At 37.5% G+C, this 17823-nt stretch overlaps 1 protein-coding gene across 2 annotated transcripts in view; it reads right to left on the reverse strand.

The window, feature by feature from the left end:
* Positions 1–17823, reverse strand: part of LOC127934730 (alpha-1,3-mannosyl-glycoprotein 4-beta-N-acetylglucosaminyltransferase C-like) — a 109636-nt gene that overhangs the window by 75501 nt on the left and 16312 nt on the right. Inside the window, exon 1 of one of the 2 annotated variants that reach the window (XM_052532297.1) lies at positions 1391–1522. The exons of the other annotated variant lie outside the window; for it this stretch is intronic. The gene's annotated coding sequence lies outside the window, so the exon portion shown is untranslated. Of the gene's footprint in view, positions 1–1390; positions 1523–17823 lie in introns of those variants that run through there. 2 annotated transcript variants of the gene reach the window in all.

The raw sequence follows: 17823 nt of genomic DNA on the forward strand, positions 1-17823 counted from the left end.
TCAAGATGTTTTTTAAATAAATGACCATAATGTGTCTTTCATTTCAGGTGCAATCAAATTAGTACACAGAATTAGCAAACATGTTAATCTATAATGAAGTCAATAACGTATTCATGTTATATTTAGGTTGAAGGTTAGAAGGTTACACATAAATTATGAATGATATGAAAATTCTGCACACTGTGGGAATGCCACGTGTCTGTTTTATGGATTCTGTTAATAAAGGCTTGCCTACAGAGATGCAACATATATAGCAAATCAATAGAATTCTAAGACATGCAGTCAATAAGCATGTGCAACAAAAGCAAGACAGATAAAGGCAGGCAAAGTCAATATGACTGTAAATACATCCAGCTGCACTAACTTATACGGCTTATCCTATGTGCTATTACTGCCAGGGGCTTTCTGCACAAATCAAACTGCCATGCATTTGAGATTGAAAGAGAAATATAAGACCAGGCAAACATAGTATTTAAAATTCATAATTTGAGAAAAGATGTCAGGGTAACTAAGGCCAACGAGAGCTCACACGTCACAAGCATAATGTGAGACCTGTGGAGAGAGAAGCCATTGATTTTTAACAGAAGTGCCAGTTCATCATTCTGGTAGACACTTGCAATCGATCCCTACTTTCATTTGTTTGTGATTTTGTTCATTTCAAAGCTGGTCTCCATGATAAATTTGACACCGCGCCGCACAACTAAAAAATGAGGAATGCCCAGATGAAAAGATAGGGGGATGAAATGTAAAAGTTGAAGAATTATATACTTTTGATAGTCCTTGGGTGCATGAGCATGAAAAACTGATGCAAGATTTATATATATAAAAAAAAACTATCAGGTGTGAAAGGCAAAATCCAACATCGTGTTCTTTCTTTCTTTCTTTTCATTTTTTGAAGTGGGGAAATTACACTTAATAATCTTAAAGAAATATTTAGCAGTACAAATGGTTTCAACAATAATAGTAAGAAATGTTTCATAAGCACCAAATCAGAATTTCAGCATGAGTTCTGGAGGGTCATGTGACACAGAAGACTCAAGTAAAGGCTGAAGAAAATGAATTAAATTTTAAAATAGATTCAAATGGAAAAATAAGTTGTTATAATATTCACAATATTAATATTTTTCATTTTTTTCATAAAAAAATGAATGCAGTCTTGGTGAATATAAGAGAAGTTTTCAAAAACATTTAGAAAAGGAACGAAAAATACAGTTACATAAATTTATTTATTTATTTGTTTAACTTTAAAAAAAAACATTCCTAATTAAATTCTGATTGCCACAACCGTGCTTTATACATTTAACCATTATGAAACATTCCATTAACATCAAACAAAACAAAAACTGCTCTAAAGCACATCCCATAGTGCAGCTAGTGTACAGTCCATTACCTTCAGTGAACACTTTCATCTGAATCCTGTCTTTAATCATTTCCCAGCATCCTTTGAGCCATGTGGGAAGTAAAAAAGGGAGATGTATCCAGAAAACCTATTTCCCATTCTATAGCAAAGAAAGAACCAAACCTATGACCTCGACCCACCACTCCAGCTGCTATATAAAAAATAAAAAAACTCCAGTATCTTGGGTAAAAGCTAATGCAGCTTCAAAGGATGTAGGCAGTATGGAAGACTAAAAGAGACCACTGACTGTGTCACTTTTCTGAGAGAAACATGGCTTCTGCTGTCTTGATTAATCTGGATTTAGATGAATCCACCTTAAAAGGTAGATTTCATTTCGGAATGATAATGAAAAAGCAATTCGATTTTGTGTGTTCTGTGGCATTAAGATAAATCTGGTCAAATCAAAAACATTTAATCTGGAATGGACAAAAGCCACATCTAATATTTACTTTTACTGTAATTACACTTCATACTCTTTCGTAATTTTACATTAACCTAAAATGTGCCTCAGTTCTTGTCTGGTATCCAATAGGGAAGGCTGTGTATCCCTCCTGATCCCTCTCCCAAGGCCTTTAAAATACTATTAATACCTAATGCGCTTCCTCATTAGATGCTCTTCCAAACATGTTCTGGCCATTATGAGCTCCATTAACTGTCGGGCATCATGCCTGCATGAACAAATGTAAGTCGTCTACCTTATCCGGTTCCCTCATCTAGTAAGGGCACCAAATGCCTCAATCGTGAAAGACTTGCTGTTTGAGTGCTTGTTTGTAAGTGCTTGTGCATCTGTAGCCCAACTACTTGTTGTTTTTAGTGGAGAGAACAGACAAAGCTGTGAGAAGTGTTCGCATCTATCAAATCTTTGCTCCCCAGGAAAGCTCAGGGAATCCCTTGCAACTGTTACTGTACGTAAAGAGCAGCCTCACACTTTAATATTATACACAATGCTTGGCCTTGAAATACATTAGCAGTACATGGATACTGCTATAGATATATGAAGAAAGGCTCTGTGAAAGGCTTTTTAAAATGACAAGGCTCTTTTTTATACACTGTACTTGCTTGCTATAAAATATACACTTAGAGTCAAAGGTTTGGAATAATTAAGGATTAAAAACTCATCTGCTCACCAATGCTGTAGTGATACAAAAAATACAGTAAAAAACAAAAACAGTGATAATAGTGAAAATATATATTTTTTCTATTTTAAAATGTGATGTGTTCATGTTAATACATTTATTTGCATTAAATTGATCAAAAGTGACAGTTAAGACATTTATGTTTAAAATTATCTTTTCAACTTTAAAAGAATCGTGTTTTCACAAAAATACTGAGCAGCAGAAATAGTTCAACATTGATAATAATAATAACAACCAGTATAAATAATAATGAAGCACCACTAATAATAGATAATAAATGAGAAACAAATCAGCATATTATTTCTGAAGGATCATGTAACACTTAAGACTGGATAAATGGTGGCTGAATATTCAGTTTTGCCCTCACAGGAATAATATATATATATTCACAATATTATTGTTTTCACTGTATTTTTATCAAATAAATGAAGTTTTGTTAAGCATAAAGAACATTTATAAAATCCACATAAGAAAGAACATATTCATTCAAATTTTTTTAAAGCAGTATTCAAATATTAATTTGAACATTTCATCAACTTTGAGCTCTTGTGTAATTGCAAATGCACTATGATTTGCATTTGATTTGGTACTTACTATCAATCTATTGCAGTCACATATTGAGGATATCTTTCTAGGATGATGTTTTTTTAAAAGCAGTTATTTGGCAAAGCAAAATTGCACTCCTGCACTTAAAATTTCATCTAAAAATGTTGTTTGATTGAGGGGGGAAATAACCAGAAGCATTCAAAATTATTTCCAATTCAAATAACTAAAAATGGAACTTGTTCTAAATTGTATGGAGATAGGGAATGGTAAGATTAATTTTTCTGTATTCTGACAAGCATGTAAACCAAGTCAAGTCAAATTTATTTGTAAAGTTTTTACAATACAAATAGTTTCAAAGCAGCTTTTCAGAAAACCATAATGTTAATGTTTATAATATCTTAATATCTTCATGCCTTACACTATTTACTGTACATTTGCAGATATCCAACTTTTAAAATAGAGTTTACATTTTGCAATGATAATTATACTAAGCAATACAAGAATATTAAAAGTGCACTCAGTAACTTTTTGTTATTATCTGGTAAATCAGAAATATTCTAATAAACATCCTTTTTAGGTTTTGTTTGTTTGTGTGTGTGTGTGTGTGTGTGTGTGTGTGTGTGTGTGTGTCCAAAGTCTAAATCTAATGAAATTTAGTTGAAAAAAGATAAGGTTAAACACGTGTGCTACAACTATTATGAATAATTGGAAACTCGACTGGCTATATAAACGCACATATATCTATCTATGAAAATTGCTTTGACTGGTATAAACTATGGTGAAACTGTCAGTGATGGACCACAAACACACACACACTAAAACTGGTCAGTTGCTCTGAGCCATTTAATGACCCTTCCTATAAATTCCCTTTCCAAGGAAAATAGAGATTGATTAACATAGTGAGTGGATTACATGATTGCACTGATTTGTGGATTAATTTGCTCTGTTATTCCTAACATCTGCAAGCTACAATGACTGGGGCTCTTTTTAATGGCCAGTTTCCACTTAACAAGCACAAAGAACGAGACAGAAAATTGCTGGGTGATAAAATTACTAATCATAAAGCTAACTTTTAAAGCATGATGAGCCTCTTCCTGAAATGGCTTTGATTTTTGAGGATTGAAAAGATAGATCAATGCCAACAGATCAACTGACAACAACAATGGAACAGCATGGAACTACTGTGCATGCCACTTCACTGAAGCTGATCAACTTGTACAGCCATTCACTCAAAACTGCTCCGAGAGAACACACACACACACACACACACACACACACACACACTTGCCTTACAGCACTGTTTCCTCTGGTGACAACTACATCAGCGTAGTGTGAGAAGGACAAGTGCCAGGCTAAAAGGATCTGGCAGGCCTCCTCTGTGCAGATGTGCCATTTCAACCCTTATTTCCTTCTCACATCTCATCTCCACCTTTCTGAGAAGGAGTGCATATGATAATGTCCAGTCCTTGACATCAACAGTGAAAGGCCCAATCAGTTAGCACTTTCAAATGGCTGTAAAATGGCAAAAGGTGCCCCATTTGATTGTGAATAATTTAAGGTTAAAATATTTTATAAGATTAAGAATAACCATTAAAGACAAAAAAGCATATTACTGTACCTTTGAACTGACATTAAAAACAAGAAACTGCAGGAAGTTTTTTTTTTAAGGAGGTACCATTGGCAGTCATCAATGGCCAAGATAAGACAACACCAAAATAAAATTAATAAACACTGACAGACACTGAATCCCATGCATATAATGCCAAGAGAATACAATAAAATAAACAACATGATTTCATAAGTTTATATCCTTAAATATGAATTATTTCTTACTTACTAAACCAAGCTAAATTTCAGTTGACATGACAGTCACTGAATCCAATTGTTGTATTGCTAAAAGCAGTTTCGAAAAAAAAAAAGTGGTGCTCCAAAGATATATTCATTCGACTCAGAAATCTGAGTGGGCATGAATAGACCTGACATTTCTGAATGCAGGAACGTATCAGTTACCAACCTTGTTCCTGTGCTCACACGTTCTTTTGCTCCATTATAAACTGTTCTCTGGCTGCAAAGGCATCATTGGCTATCTGGCCAATCATCTTTATGCTTTCCCTCTGATGGCGATACAATCTTTAATCCAGTACCAGCCAACTCGTCCTAGCATCGTTCATGAACTCCGGCTGGGGCAGAATGAGCAGAGAGCCTATCTCTGCACCTTAAAAAGCATTCAGTGTCCGAGTCCCTCTCATATCAGAACAGAAGTTTACCTTGACGTGAGGGGTGGATATGAATGACAAAGTGTGTGGCTGTGTATACAGATAGGAATAGACATGATTAAAATGCCAGTTACTTCTTGTCAGTGGGTCCTTGAGCATTGGAAAGGACCTTTGGATGAAAGCTAATGTGGAAACATTTACTACAAAAATCTTAATAACAGTTTAACAATATACATGTATTATAATACTATTAATAATATGCACATATGGCATACAATTTTACATATGGTATCAAATTTAATATATATTAAAACAGAAAACAGTTATTTTAATCACAGTAATATTTCTTAAAATATTATATTAGTAGTAGTAGTAGTAGTAGTAGCCCTTTAGATGCATATATATTATTATTAAACTGTTATGTTACTGTAATGTTATATGTGTGTGTGAAATTACATACAGTAATAATAAACTAAAAATAATTACATATATGTCTGTAGTTTGCTTTACAAACAATGCAAATTTACATGACCAGTTGCATTTTATCCCTGTTAACTGCAACCCCGAAAGAAGAGACCCTTGACCCACCAGCTGAGAACCAGCAGTATGAAATGCTACACTGAAATGGACAACACTCACTCTTCAGCAAAATGCATAAAGTGTTTTCTGATGCACAGGTTGTAGCGTTGCCGCCTGCCTGCAAGACTGCAAGAGACTATAAAAAATGCTCTTTGAAAATCAATAGGGTCTCAGTAGAGCATGAAAAAGCAGAATCACCATAACCTTAAACTTATTTGTTCATTTCTTTATGTGGCTATTCCAGTGACCTAATGCGCTTACATTTAGAATTCAGGCCCCAAGCAAATCTTCCCATAAAACATTCGCATCAGTGCTCTTCAGAACAAGTTTCCCTCAGTCTGCTCGGAGATAAAGTTGTTCTTGACTAAACCAGCTGTGGACGCTCTAAGGAATCTAGAGGATGCCACAGCTGTGTTGGTCTGCAGTTGATCTATTTCGCATGCCTCCTGATACGGGACATGCACCTGTGCAGGGTGCTTTACAACCAAATCTCCTGGTTACTCCATCACAAATTACTACAATCAGCAGAGCGCATAACAGATGCTGTGCGGAATAGCAATCATGGTTCAGTTTGTTACAGTTCAGCACAATTCTTCTGGCTCATTTGCCAACCGAGCACATATGTACAACCAGAGTCAGCTTCATCAATATTTCCAATCCTCGTCCTTGACGGCTACACCGTTGCGACATTTAGTAGCTTTTTAAAACACAAGAAATATTATTTCAATTTTGTGTGGGAAACATCCTCTTGGAGGTCCCTGATTAAAATTATGTGGTCGTAATGGGGTGAATTTCATAAGCAAGTGGGAGATTTTTATATAGGATGGCATTAGTAAATGTGGCTGACTCATTGGAAATGGATGAAATAGTACAATAGGTCCAAGAGCGATTTCACTGATTGAGCTCCCTTGCCACAGCTGGGGGCAACTCACTGTACTCCACATTCAAGTGTTCGCACACCAACCGCAGAGCATCCGCTAAACATGTCACTGCTCATCTTGCTAATTACCCTCATTATATACGCACCAACTCGGGCTGCGCTCTTGCCTGACAAACCACACACAGCTGTCATACTCCATTTAGGTGCGAAGGGTAAAGAAACAATGCATTAAGCTAGAATAGTATCATGCATTGCGTAACAAAGATGCATTAACAATCGGAATATATTTCTATGATTAAATGCAAGAAGTTTAAAAACTTTAAATATCATATCATGAAAAAATATGATATTTAAGTTTCTTTCATCAATTGAAATAAAATAAATATTAACTTATAGTGGATAATGAAGTTTTCTTGGAAGAAAATAGCTTACTTGCATGTTGCAATATAAGCTAAATAAGCCAAATTAATAGTGGAGGTCAAACTAAAAAGAATGATATAATACATTTAACTCTGATAATGTGAAAATGGTGAGCATATACAATTTTTTGACATACATGTAAAAATGTGCACTTCTGCAAATGGAGTAAGTTTTTCTGAAAGAAACCATGCATGTGCACATTTTCGATGCACCTTTGAGGGTTAACGTAAAGTGGGGCTCAAAGCAAACCAGTCAGCATCTTTACTGCTGCCGCTACAAAGCAAAGAGTCAGAGCCAGCTGTAAATTCTCCTCTTCACATTCATATTCCACTCCTGCTCGAGGGTCAGAAAAGGCTGTGTCCATTTAATAAAAAAAGGGGAAATTCCAGTGTTGTCATGAAACAATATGTAGCATATATTATCTGCACAGAGAGCACCACAGCACTCGAGCCAAGTGGTGTTGTCTGTTTGAAATCCACCAATGTCAGTGAGAGTTTGTCTCCACTAATGTGCCATCTGTTTCTTAAGGGACCCCTCATTAAAATGGAGGAGATACATAAAAACATCTTCTGTTTCCTCAAATGAATCTCATTCAGACTGGTCATGCTGGGAAAGAGAAAAGCCCATGGATCCCAGACTGGCTTTATTCTAGTCCCCAGTCCATTAGGTGTCCATTCGCAGCGTGAAAGCTGATCTACTGTCACGAGCACTGGGCAAAACAAAACATATTCTCATTACAATTACCCGATAAAAAGAACAGAACTTTGATGTGCACTCTGAACCAATAATCTTCAGCACAAATCTAAATTAAGATCTGCATGTACTGCAAATCTGCTCAATCTTCTTAAATCGTTGTCTTCAGTGTAGTGTACGACCACGTGAAATATACACAATGTACATTACAAATACTTGTATATTTAAATATGACATATATTTATATATAAATAAAAAACATTGCAAGTTATGATTATAATTTAAAATACCTATTTCCTGTTTTTCTGCACTCAATGATGTTATTTATTCCTGTGATGGCAAAACATTTTTAAAAACAAAGTTTGCACTTTTTGATGCTCTTACTGTCTGCTCCACTCCAACAGTCCCCATAGAGAATGAATAGAAAACGCCTGCTCATCTCAACACCATTGGACACGTTCAGTTAGGTACTTGAGCCTCAAGGAAGAAAAATGTGCACTCCTTACAAGGGCAGTTGAAAAAAGACATGTTGTTTGCATATCAATAGCATCGGGAAACCATTAAGGAATGGGATGTTCCTCTTGCTCAGAGAAAAGGTTCTCTCTGTCTTATGGATTCATCTTATTTTACCACAAAGTCAATACATGGATGTTGCACCTTTAGTCCTAATGTTACCCAATACAAAAATAAATGTTCTGGATGTAACAAACATTCCCATTGTGAAAGAAAGATTTAGCCATCCAAATTAAACTAAGCTTTGTAGTTGTCTCATGTATTGATTAACATCTAGAACATCTTTTTTCTATAATATTCTCTAAAGCATATACTGTCAAACAGTAGATGTCATCCTCCTAACCACTTCCATCCAGGATGGATTTGTAGTCTGAATTGTTTTAGTGCTGAATACTGGTGATTACCCAGATGTGCATGATGTTGTTCCCATCACCATTGTGAATCAGTCTTTTATCCGCCTGCCATCGTTCGGCCCAGATGAAGGTCACTCCAGAATGAACACTGGCTCCTTTACAAGATGACATGATACTTTCTAACCCTAATGCCAAGACAATTAAACTTTCCATTACAACTGAAAATATAGTCTATCAATCTCAATGTCTTAAATAAAGTCTTAAATGACACCAGGCAAGTCTTTTTCATTTGCCTTTGATTTCGTTTGATTGTTTTAGACTGAAATCTAGCTTGGGGACCACAGCACACCGCTGGAGACCTTGTTTCCCCTTCTGTTACTCTTTTGCTGTTATTCCAGCCGAACGCATTCTGACGGTGAATCAGTAGGATCGCCTAGTAAGCTCGATATTTACAGTTCTCCGGACTGAGCTCTGCTTTTCTTGGAGAGTTTCAAGAGCTCTTAGGGGAAGAACACATGCAGCACTACAGCTCTATGAAATCACTACAGGCTATGTAAGGGGAAAGGGGGAGCAGCTTAGCCTAAAAACCCCAAGAGACACCAACTACATTCTGCCTCTGCATGCCTAAAACAAGTATAGCTGAATATTTCTTCTCCTGTAGCCCTTTATTTGCTCTACTTTCCTCTCATTTTTCAGTGTTGGTGGTTTCATACTCTCTACACGAATGTCAAAGATTTAATTTGGCAACTTAAAGAATTATCAATGAGACTGAATATGATACAGAGACATTTCTTTTGTTGATTATTGCTGTAATATCAGTATATTCTCTGATCTTGTATTCAATCATACTATTCAAGCAGGTTTATACAAGTCCATATATCCCTACATATTAATATGTGGCTCCTAAAGCAATCAGACCACTCAACATAAAAAAAAAAAAAAAAAGAATAGTGTTGGGAAGTATATAAGTATATATAAGAATAACTAAAAAAGGCTACTAACTTTTAGTTTTTAGTTTTTGAAATAGTTGCTTTTAAAGTGCTAATTTTAAGAGATATTATGATATGTGTACACTAGCATTCATAAAATTTATTCAATAATAAAAAAAAGGACAGAAAATGAAAATAGAAAGAAATCAATGTATCCTAATACACACAACCACAAAACATTTGAGGTCACTTATATTTTCTTTATTTATTTTCTTTATTATTTTGTTTTAGAAATTAATACTTTTATTAAGAAAGGATCAAAAGTGACAGTAAAGACACACACACACAAACACAGTTTCCATAAAAAATTTTTTTTAAGTAAAATTATTTTTATGTTGATAATAATCAGAAATATTTCCTGAAGATTGGTGTTACGGCTGCTGAAAATTCAGCTCTACCATCACAATAATAAATTAAATTTTAAGATATTTTAAAATAGAAAAAACTTACTTTAAACTGTAATAATATTTCAGTATTACAGCTTTTACAATAAGTAAAGAGACTGAAAAAAAAATAACTGAACAAAATATTTTGAACAGGAGTGTATTTGTACATATAAATTAATATTTATATACAAAAATAAATACATAAGTATATCTTAAAATGTATTCAGAAGTAAGACAGCATTACACTTGAACATACGTTTACACAAAATAACATGACATAACATAATATGGTTGATTTAATTATACACTATATAATTGAATAATTGTACTTTTAGTTTTATTTCTACTTTAGCTTAATTATATGATTTAATTATTCTTTAAAGCTTTAGCTTTGAGTTTAACAACCTACAATTTAAAGAAGTTGTTAAAACAAAATAATTTGATTTCTTTATTCGTTCAGCTTATCCGTCCAATTAGCTATTACACTATATATTGTACTGACAGACTGTTCACTTTCACTTCTGCTCTATCACTTTTACTTTTCTATTACCTCTTACTAGACAGGCAGCGTATGAGCGTGTGCTTTCTGATTGCATGTAGCTATCTGTATTTATGTCATTTTCTCTCATCGGGCTCACACTCCATTACTCCTCCACGAGTCTCATTTTGAGAAACGAGAGTGGTTCCCATCTTTCCGTGATGACCCACTCCCCCACCTTTATTATGACCTTTGAGAGCTCATTGTGTCCCCCATGACCCACCATACTGCGCCTGCAATTACCCGTCCTAATTACAGCATATCTGCCATTGCAATGAGCTCTCAAAGAACAGCTCTCTCTCTCTCTCTTTTAACACATTTAGGAGAGAGAGAGAGCTGAGAGAGAGAGAGAGAGAGAGAGAGATGGAGAGACAGAGAGGAAGAGGACTAGAGAAAGGGCAATACAGAAAGGAGAAGTGATAGAGAGAAATCTCTCTGCTTTGTCACCCTTCAATACGACCTGCTCCCAGAGGAAAGCAATTTAACGCTCGACTGCTTTCAAAGCAGTATATCTGAATCACAAAATAACCTTAGATAGATTACAGACGGCTACTTTTTCAGCTCCCTATCATGAGTCTGGAGATCTGTAGACTCAACTCAGCGAAGACACAAAAACCACATAGCAGGGGGCCAGCGGCACACTGTCACTAAGCAACGGTCGCCAAATTGAACATGTAGAGACGTGGTGGGTGGGAGGAAGTCGGAACTCATTCCTACAGCGTACTGTCTGAAGCAGACAGTCAGACTTCTGCTCAACCCTGACTTCTGTTTGTCTGCACGTCTCCTTATGTGAACGCAAACCCTTTACACTCTGAATTATGTTTGTGTACACACATACATCGAAAAAGGAAATGCTCAACAGAACTTTTTTTTCAGTCCAGACAAGTGCCTTGCGACAATCTTTGCTTAGCTTTCCACAAACAGCAGCAAGTCTCGATTTGTGTGTACGGAAGACCAAAGCTTTGTCTATTTACCTTCTTTCTACCACTTTGGTCAGCTCCCAGAAACACAGAAAAATTCAGTTACATGGTGATAGGGGCCCTGACACGGCCCCGCTTCTGTTTCAATCACACCACAGCCAGATATAACGAGATGCAGGGGAGGTTGTGTTATGTGTGCATCTGTGCACGGAGTGGTCAATGAGCCTTGCAGTGACACCAACAGGCCCACTGGGAATGGGACGGAGAAATACTGATCCTTGTTCATTCTGATGAGAACTTGGGATACACACGTGGGATAATAACTATATATATATATAAAAAAAAAAACTATTTAAATAAATACAAATAAATAAAGAAATCTTATTATGAATAATAAAATGATAATAATAAAAAATATATAGTAGTAGTATAAAACAACAACAACAACAATAATAATAAAACTATAATCATAATTATTCCAATAAAAAAAAATAATAATAATTAGATCACCTGGGCCACAAATGCCATATAATCCCTCCGGAGCTGCTGGAAAATGACTTTACAACAACAAAAATGCTTGGCTGAAGCCACCACAAGCACACAATTTAAAATGAGAATTTTCGAAAGTACATCATAGAGTGTTAATATACACATACACATCTTAAATAACTAGTAGAGAGGGAGCAATGTAATGACTAAACTGAAAAATGACTCGAGTTTTGTGTGGGAGAACTGTATGGAAACATGCCAATAACAGTTTGTGGATGAGGTTAAAGTCAGAGTGTGTGTTAAGGAGCTGATCGACTGACTGCCCACTGTTTGGATACCACTGGTTTTTGGGGGGTGGAGGAGGAGGTGAGACAGAAGGAAACGAGACAGCACTTTAGTTCTGCTGTGGGGTCAAGCCCTGATTATAACCTGTACCATAAGATTATAAGGTCATCTCATATCATACTTTAATTTTTTTTACTTAAGCTTTTTATGCTGAGGTCCACTTGTAATGTTAAATGGTATTTATGATACAGTATATATATGTATATATATAATTTTGTGTGTGTGTGTGTGTGTGTGTATGTGCGTTCTTTAAACACCCACTTTTGAATACAAAATGAAAACCAAGGTTTGGATCTTTAGCACAGTCAAGTCATCTATATCTGTTATTTGTTTGCACATAAGGTCTAAAATGTTCAAACATTGGGACTTCTCAAAACTTTTTAAGATTTTCCTGACAAATGTTTCAAAACAAGATTTTCTCAAGCCAACATCAATTTCTTTCTTTCTTTCTTTCTTTCTTTCTTTCTTTCTTTCTTTCTTTCTTTCTTTCTTTCTTTCCTAGTTGAATTGGAATTTACAAAGCATTTTAAATGGCACCACAAAACTTGATGTTAAGCTTTGCGAACAACACCAAAATAAATAATAAATTAAGAATAAATATTAAAACAACTGCACCTCTGTGTTTCCCATCACCCCAGCTAACAAGGAACAACCTCAAGACATTGCCTAAAGTTCTGGCAAGGTTCTCTCAAAGTTATGAACAACAGTTTCAGGGTTATATGAACAAATGCTTGATGTTCTAACATTCTATAAAAAACGCTATTTATACACATTATTCATGTGACTTTTGTTCAGAAAAGTTTTACTTTGTCTGTTGATTTTAATATGACTACCTGTTGTTTTAGATCTTTGGAGAACATTCAAAAGTAATGTACCCATAATGTTTGCAAAATGATAGCATGGAATATTCTGTTCATGTAACAAAAAAAAACTGAAAGTAAAACTTGGACGTTTTGAACATTCAGAAATGTACATGTCCCATCACTTCCTGACCTTGATGTGAAATGAATTTGAAAAAACCCCTGGTGTGTAATTAACAATCACACTGTTGAGGTGTTCATCTGAGCACTCAATAATTCCTTTCAGAAAGTGAGCTGATAAACACCACAAATGATTTACAGGAGGCCCTGGTGGGTTGACAAATTATACCAACAGCACAGAGAACGCCACACTGTCAGAAAGACAAAGACAAAGAGGTTGTTGTGTCAAGAAAACTGACTGACAAAAAACCGTATCACAACAATAATTTATGCAGCGCAAGCTACAGAAGGTTTGTGATATCTGCCATATTACCGTAGAAATAACAGACCCCGTTAATGTATTCTGTCTCAGGCATTGCCTGGGGACAATGTTTTCATGTCACCAGCCAGGAACTGCTGGTGCCACTGCGATTGAGCAGGCTGTCTTGGGCGCACCGAGAGCCATATATAAACCCTCCTGGTGCTTTAGAGCATGTGTATATTTTCCAGACTGAGGGTATATCCATCAACAGAGGTCTCCAGAGCTGGGCGAGGTGTTAAACCAGGCAGTGCCAGTGTGGATGCTCCGTTCCCATGCAGTTATAATATGCATCACATTTCTTTATTCCCCTGAGGGTCCACTGTTCTGGATGACTGAGCAGCCGTTTGTCAACCATTCCTTTAAGTTCCTCTAGGGACCCTCTTCTTTTCCCTACATAATGCCACCTAATTTTTCTCCAACACTCATTTCAAGAGCTCACGCTTACATATAATTAGCTGAAGTATGATAATGCGTATTTGGCGTGCTGGGCTCCAAGCTTGGGAACGGCCCAAATTTAGAGCACCCCCTCCCAATATAGTTGTAAAATGAAGGGATAAATCATCAATGGATAGAGGTTAGTCAGCTGTATTTATGCTGCGGTGTTGATTAACTTGATTGTGCTTTACCAGTTTTGTAAGTATTCGAAGCGATAAGTATGTGACGCACTCCTCCTGAACCTTGTTAATAAAACATAATTTCACAAGTTCATGCTTACATATAATTAGCTGAAGTATGATAATGCAAATTTGGTGTGCTGTCCGGGGAAGGGCTCTGAGCTCGGGAATGGCCCAAACCTAGAGTACCCCTAGAGGAACCTAGAGGCAACCATGTCGGCTGTTATTCAGTGGGAAAAGGGCAAATGGCTGACTGAAAGGGCCCATGAAGCCTCTGACTGGAGATCAAGACTCAGGACAACGGACGTGTGGGTCCTCTCAGTTTGGCAGATAAAAAGGCTTTGGACTGACCGACAAGGAGAACTCTTGTGACATATGACAGGAGATCAATACTCACGGCATCAGATGGATGAGACTTGCACCTGACCGGGCGGACTCTCGCTGACGTCTGACGGGAGCTTTGAACTCACGGCATTGAACGGGTAATCCTTTCCGAATGGAAGACTGAAAGGAAAAGTTGTGTGGCCAGGAGGCTCTCATCAGCAACCAAAAGGAACTTCATGCTCACTGTATCGGCTGGGTAAGCCTCGCAGGCCGTAGAATGGAAAGGTAAGTTTGGCCATGAGGCTCTCGCCGACATCCAATGGAGTTCAATACTCACGGCATCCAACGGGTAAGCCTCTACGACCTTATAATGGAAGAGGAGCCTCTTGCCAGCCTCCCACGGGAGCTCGATACTCGCATATTGGATAGGTCAGCTTGGCGACCATAAAATGGAAACGAAATGGTTGTCTGGCCAGGAGGCTCTCGCTGGCGTCCAATGGGAGCACATGCATCGAACGGGTAAGCCTTGCTGGCCGAAGGATGGAAAAGGTAAGGTTGTCTAGCCGGTAGGCTCTTGCCGACATCCAATGGGAGCTCCCTACTCACAGCATCGAATGGGTGAACATCTCTGGGCATAAAGGTAAAGGATAGAAAAGTTAAAGTTGTGTGGCCGGGAGGCTCTCACTGGCATTTGATGGCAGCTCAAAACTCCTGACATCGACATGTCTTGCCGACCGTACAAAGGAAAAGGTAAGGTTGTCTAACCAGGAGGCTCTAGCTGACGTCAGATGGGAGCACACTGCATCGAACGGGTAAGCCTCGCTGGCCGTAGAATAGAAAAGGTAAGGTTGTCTAGCCGGGAGGATCTCGCTGGCATCTGGTGAAAGCTCAATACTCGCAGCACCGGATGGGTAAGTCTCGCCAACCGTAAAAGAGGAAAGTTAAGGTTGTTTAGCTGGGAGGCTCTTAGGGCTGGCTGACGTTCGATGGGAGCACACGGCATCAAACAGGTAAGCCTTGCTGCCCGTAGAATAGAAAAGGTAAGGTTGTCTAGCCGGGACTGGGTAGGTCTAGCAGACCTAATTTTTAGTTTTTTTTCTAATTGGTTTGATGGCCAATGAGGTTTTGGTGGGCTTTCTTTATGTGGAACTGGTTGGGGGGGGGGGCTGCTTTTGCATCAAAATGTTAAACGGTTGGTGAAATAGTATTTCCTGAGCCATCAGATCCTGAACAGGTGCCAAGAGTCCAGATGAATAGGCATCACTTTGAAAGCAGAAGTGATGTCTATTTTTCAAGCCAGGCTTCTTGACCCGCAATTTTAATCAGTTCGACTGCATGGTCTATGCCTTGGTACTTGAGAGAAAATGGAGTTTTCGATTTTTTTGGCTTTTTTGGGCTGCAAGGTCTGAGCTGACAGTAGCGTTCAGCGGGGCTGTGATTGGCGGCGGAGGTGGCCAATTGTAAGCTTGGGCTATGCGCTCCTGCGTTAATGAGGTAGAAGCCTCAGTGCGAGGCTGAACTGTGGCCAATGCAGCGACAGGATCCGGGGCCAGCGCAGGCTTGAAGGCGCTCTGTCTCTTTATGGCTTGATGAATGCGCAGAGCTGGGACTTGCACGGCAGGAAAGGTGGAGTCTGGTGAGGCGTATCCGGATGTTTGTTTTGCCTTTTGCCCTTGTTTGGAAATGGGGTAGACTCTTGAGTGAGGATAGATTTATGCATATTGGTGTATAAGTCATATAGATCATCAGATTTGGGCAGGGCTTGCCTCAGACTTGACATGGTCAACTTCCCTGGGGTTCTCGCTGGAAGAGGTGAGGGTAAGTGCCTTGGGAGGCGGATGGCCACTCATGCCATGGCACGTCCGCAAGATGTGTCCTGGGGCTCGATTGCAGTGTCGCGTCGCAGATGAGTAGACTTAGGGCTGGCTGGTTTCAGCAAAGAGTCTGGGGAGAAGGAGTCATCTTCAGATGGTGAGGTTTGTCTGTCTGACATGGTTGGAACGAGTAAACCAGGATGCTGATAAAAGTCAGCTGTATTTATGCTGTGGTGCTGATTAACTTGATTGTGCTCCACCGGTGTTGATTGGGCTATCTGACGCACTCCTCCCGAACCTTGTTAATAAAACATAATTTAGTTAAGAGCTTCTAATATTAATACAGTCAATTTGAGAATTGCAAATACAATTTAAAAAAGGCCAAAGACAAACAGACACACATGTGGAGAATGTTCTTGTAATTAGAACAATGTTTTTGTAAACACCACAATGCATTTAAAAGTATAGTACATGACATCTCTTATGCTCACCAAGGCTGCATTTATTCGATCAAAAACACATAATAAAAACAGTAATAATGTGAAATATTATTAGAATTTAAAATAGCTTGTGTCTGTTATAATAAATCTTAAAAATGAATATATCCCTTGAATGGCAAAGCTGAATTTTCAACAGCCATTTTCCTTCAGTGTCATGAATGTCTTTAATGTCATGTGTTTAATGAATGTGTTAGGATTAGGGTTAATATATATATATATAGTACAACAAACATTACAAAAAAATGTTTTGGTCTGTTTGTGGGTCACCAATCAGTAAATAAATACATTTGTGGCACTGACCTTTGTGGGTAGTGCAGAAGCAATTTTCTTGTTCCACTGAAGCATATGCTCTTTGTAACATTCTCAAATAATGCTAGACAACATGGATCATTAGGTCTGATTTGTGGAGTTATTTTCAGCTCAAGTACTGCTGTCATTCTGAAATCCATGACATTTTCAGTTCAAATTTTCACTAAAATGGGTAAGCTTTCATGTGATTTGTAATAATAATTATAATAGTAATAATAATCAAAGTTCAGCTAGAAAAATGCTAAACTGAAGCATATCACTAGAATTATGGGCTTTTTATATTTAATATAAATATATATTATATTAAAAATATAAATATATACTTATACTAAAATGCAGGGATGTTTATATATTTGATGTTACAGCAAAGCTATGAAGCTTCCAAATCAACGCTCTCTCCCTGACCCATGGTTATTTCAGGCAATGCCAGACTTTTAGCAAGATTCCAAACTGTGGTCTCCTCATATCAGACCTCATTCAGCCTGCCAGAATTCATGTTCATGCCAGCTTTTCACAGAGCCACTGCCTGCTCTCTTTCACAGACAGACAGACAGACAGACACACACACACACGCACACA

Source organism: Carassius gibelio, chromosome A18 (assembly GCF_023724105.1).
Source record: "Carassius gibelio isolate Cgi1373 ecotype wild population from Czech Republic chromosome A18, carGib1.2-hapl.c, whole genome shotgun sequence".
NCBI classification, from domain to species: domain Eukaryota; kingdom Metazoa; phylum Chordata; class Actinopteri; order Cypriniformes; family Cyprinidae; genus Carassius; species Carassius gibelio.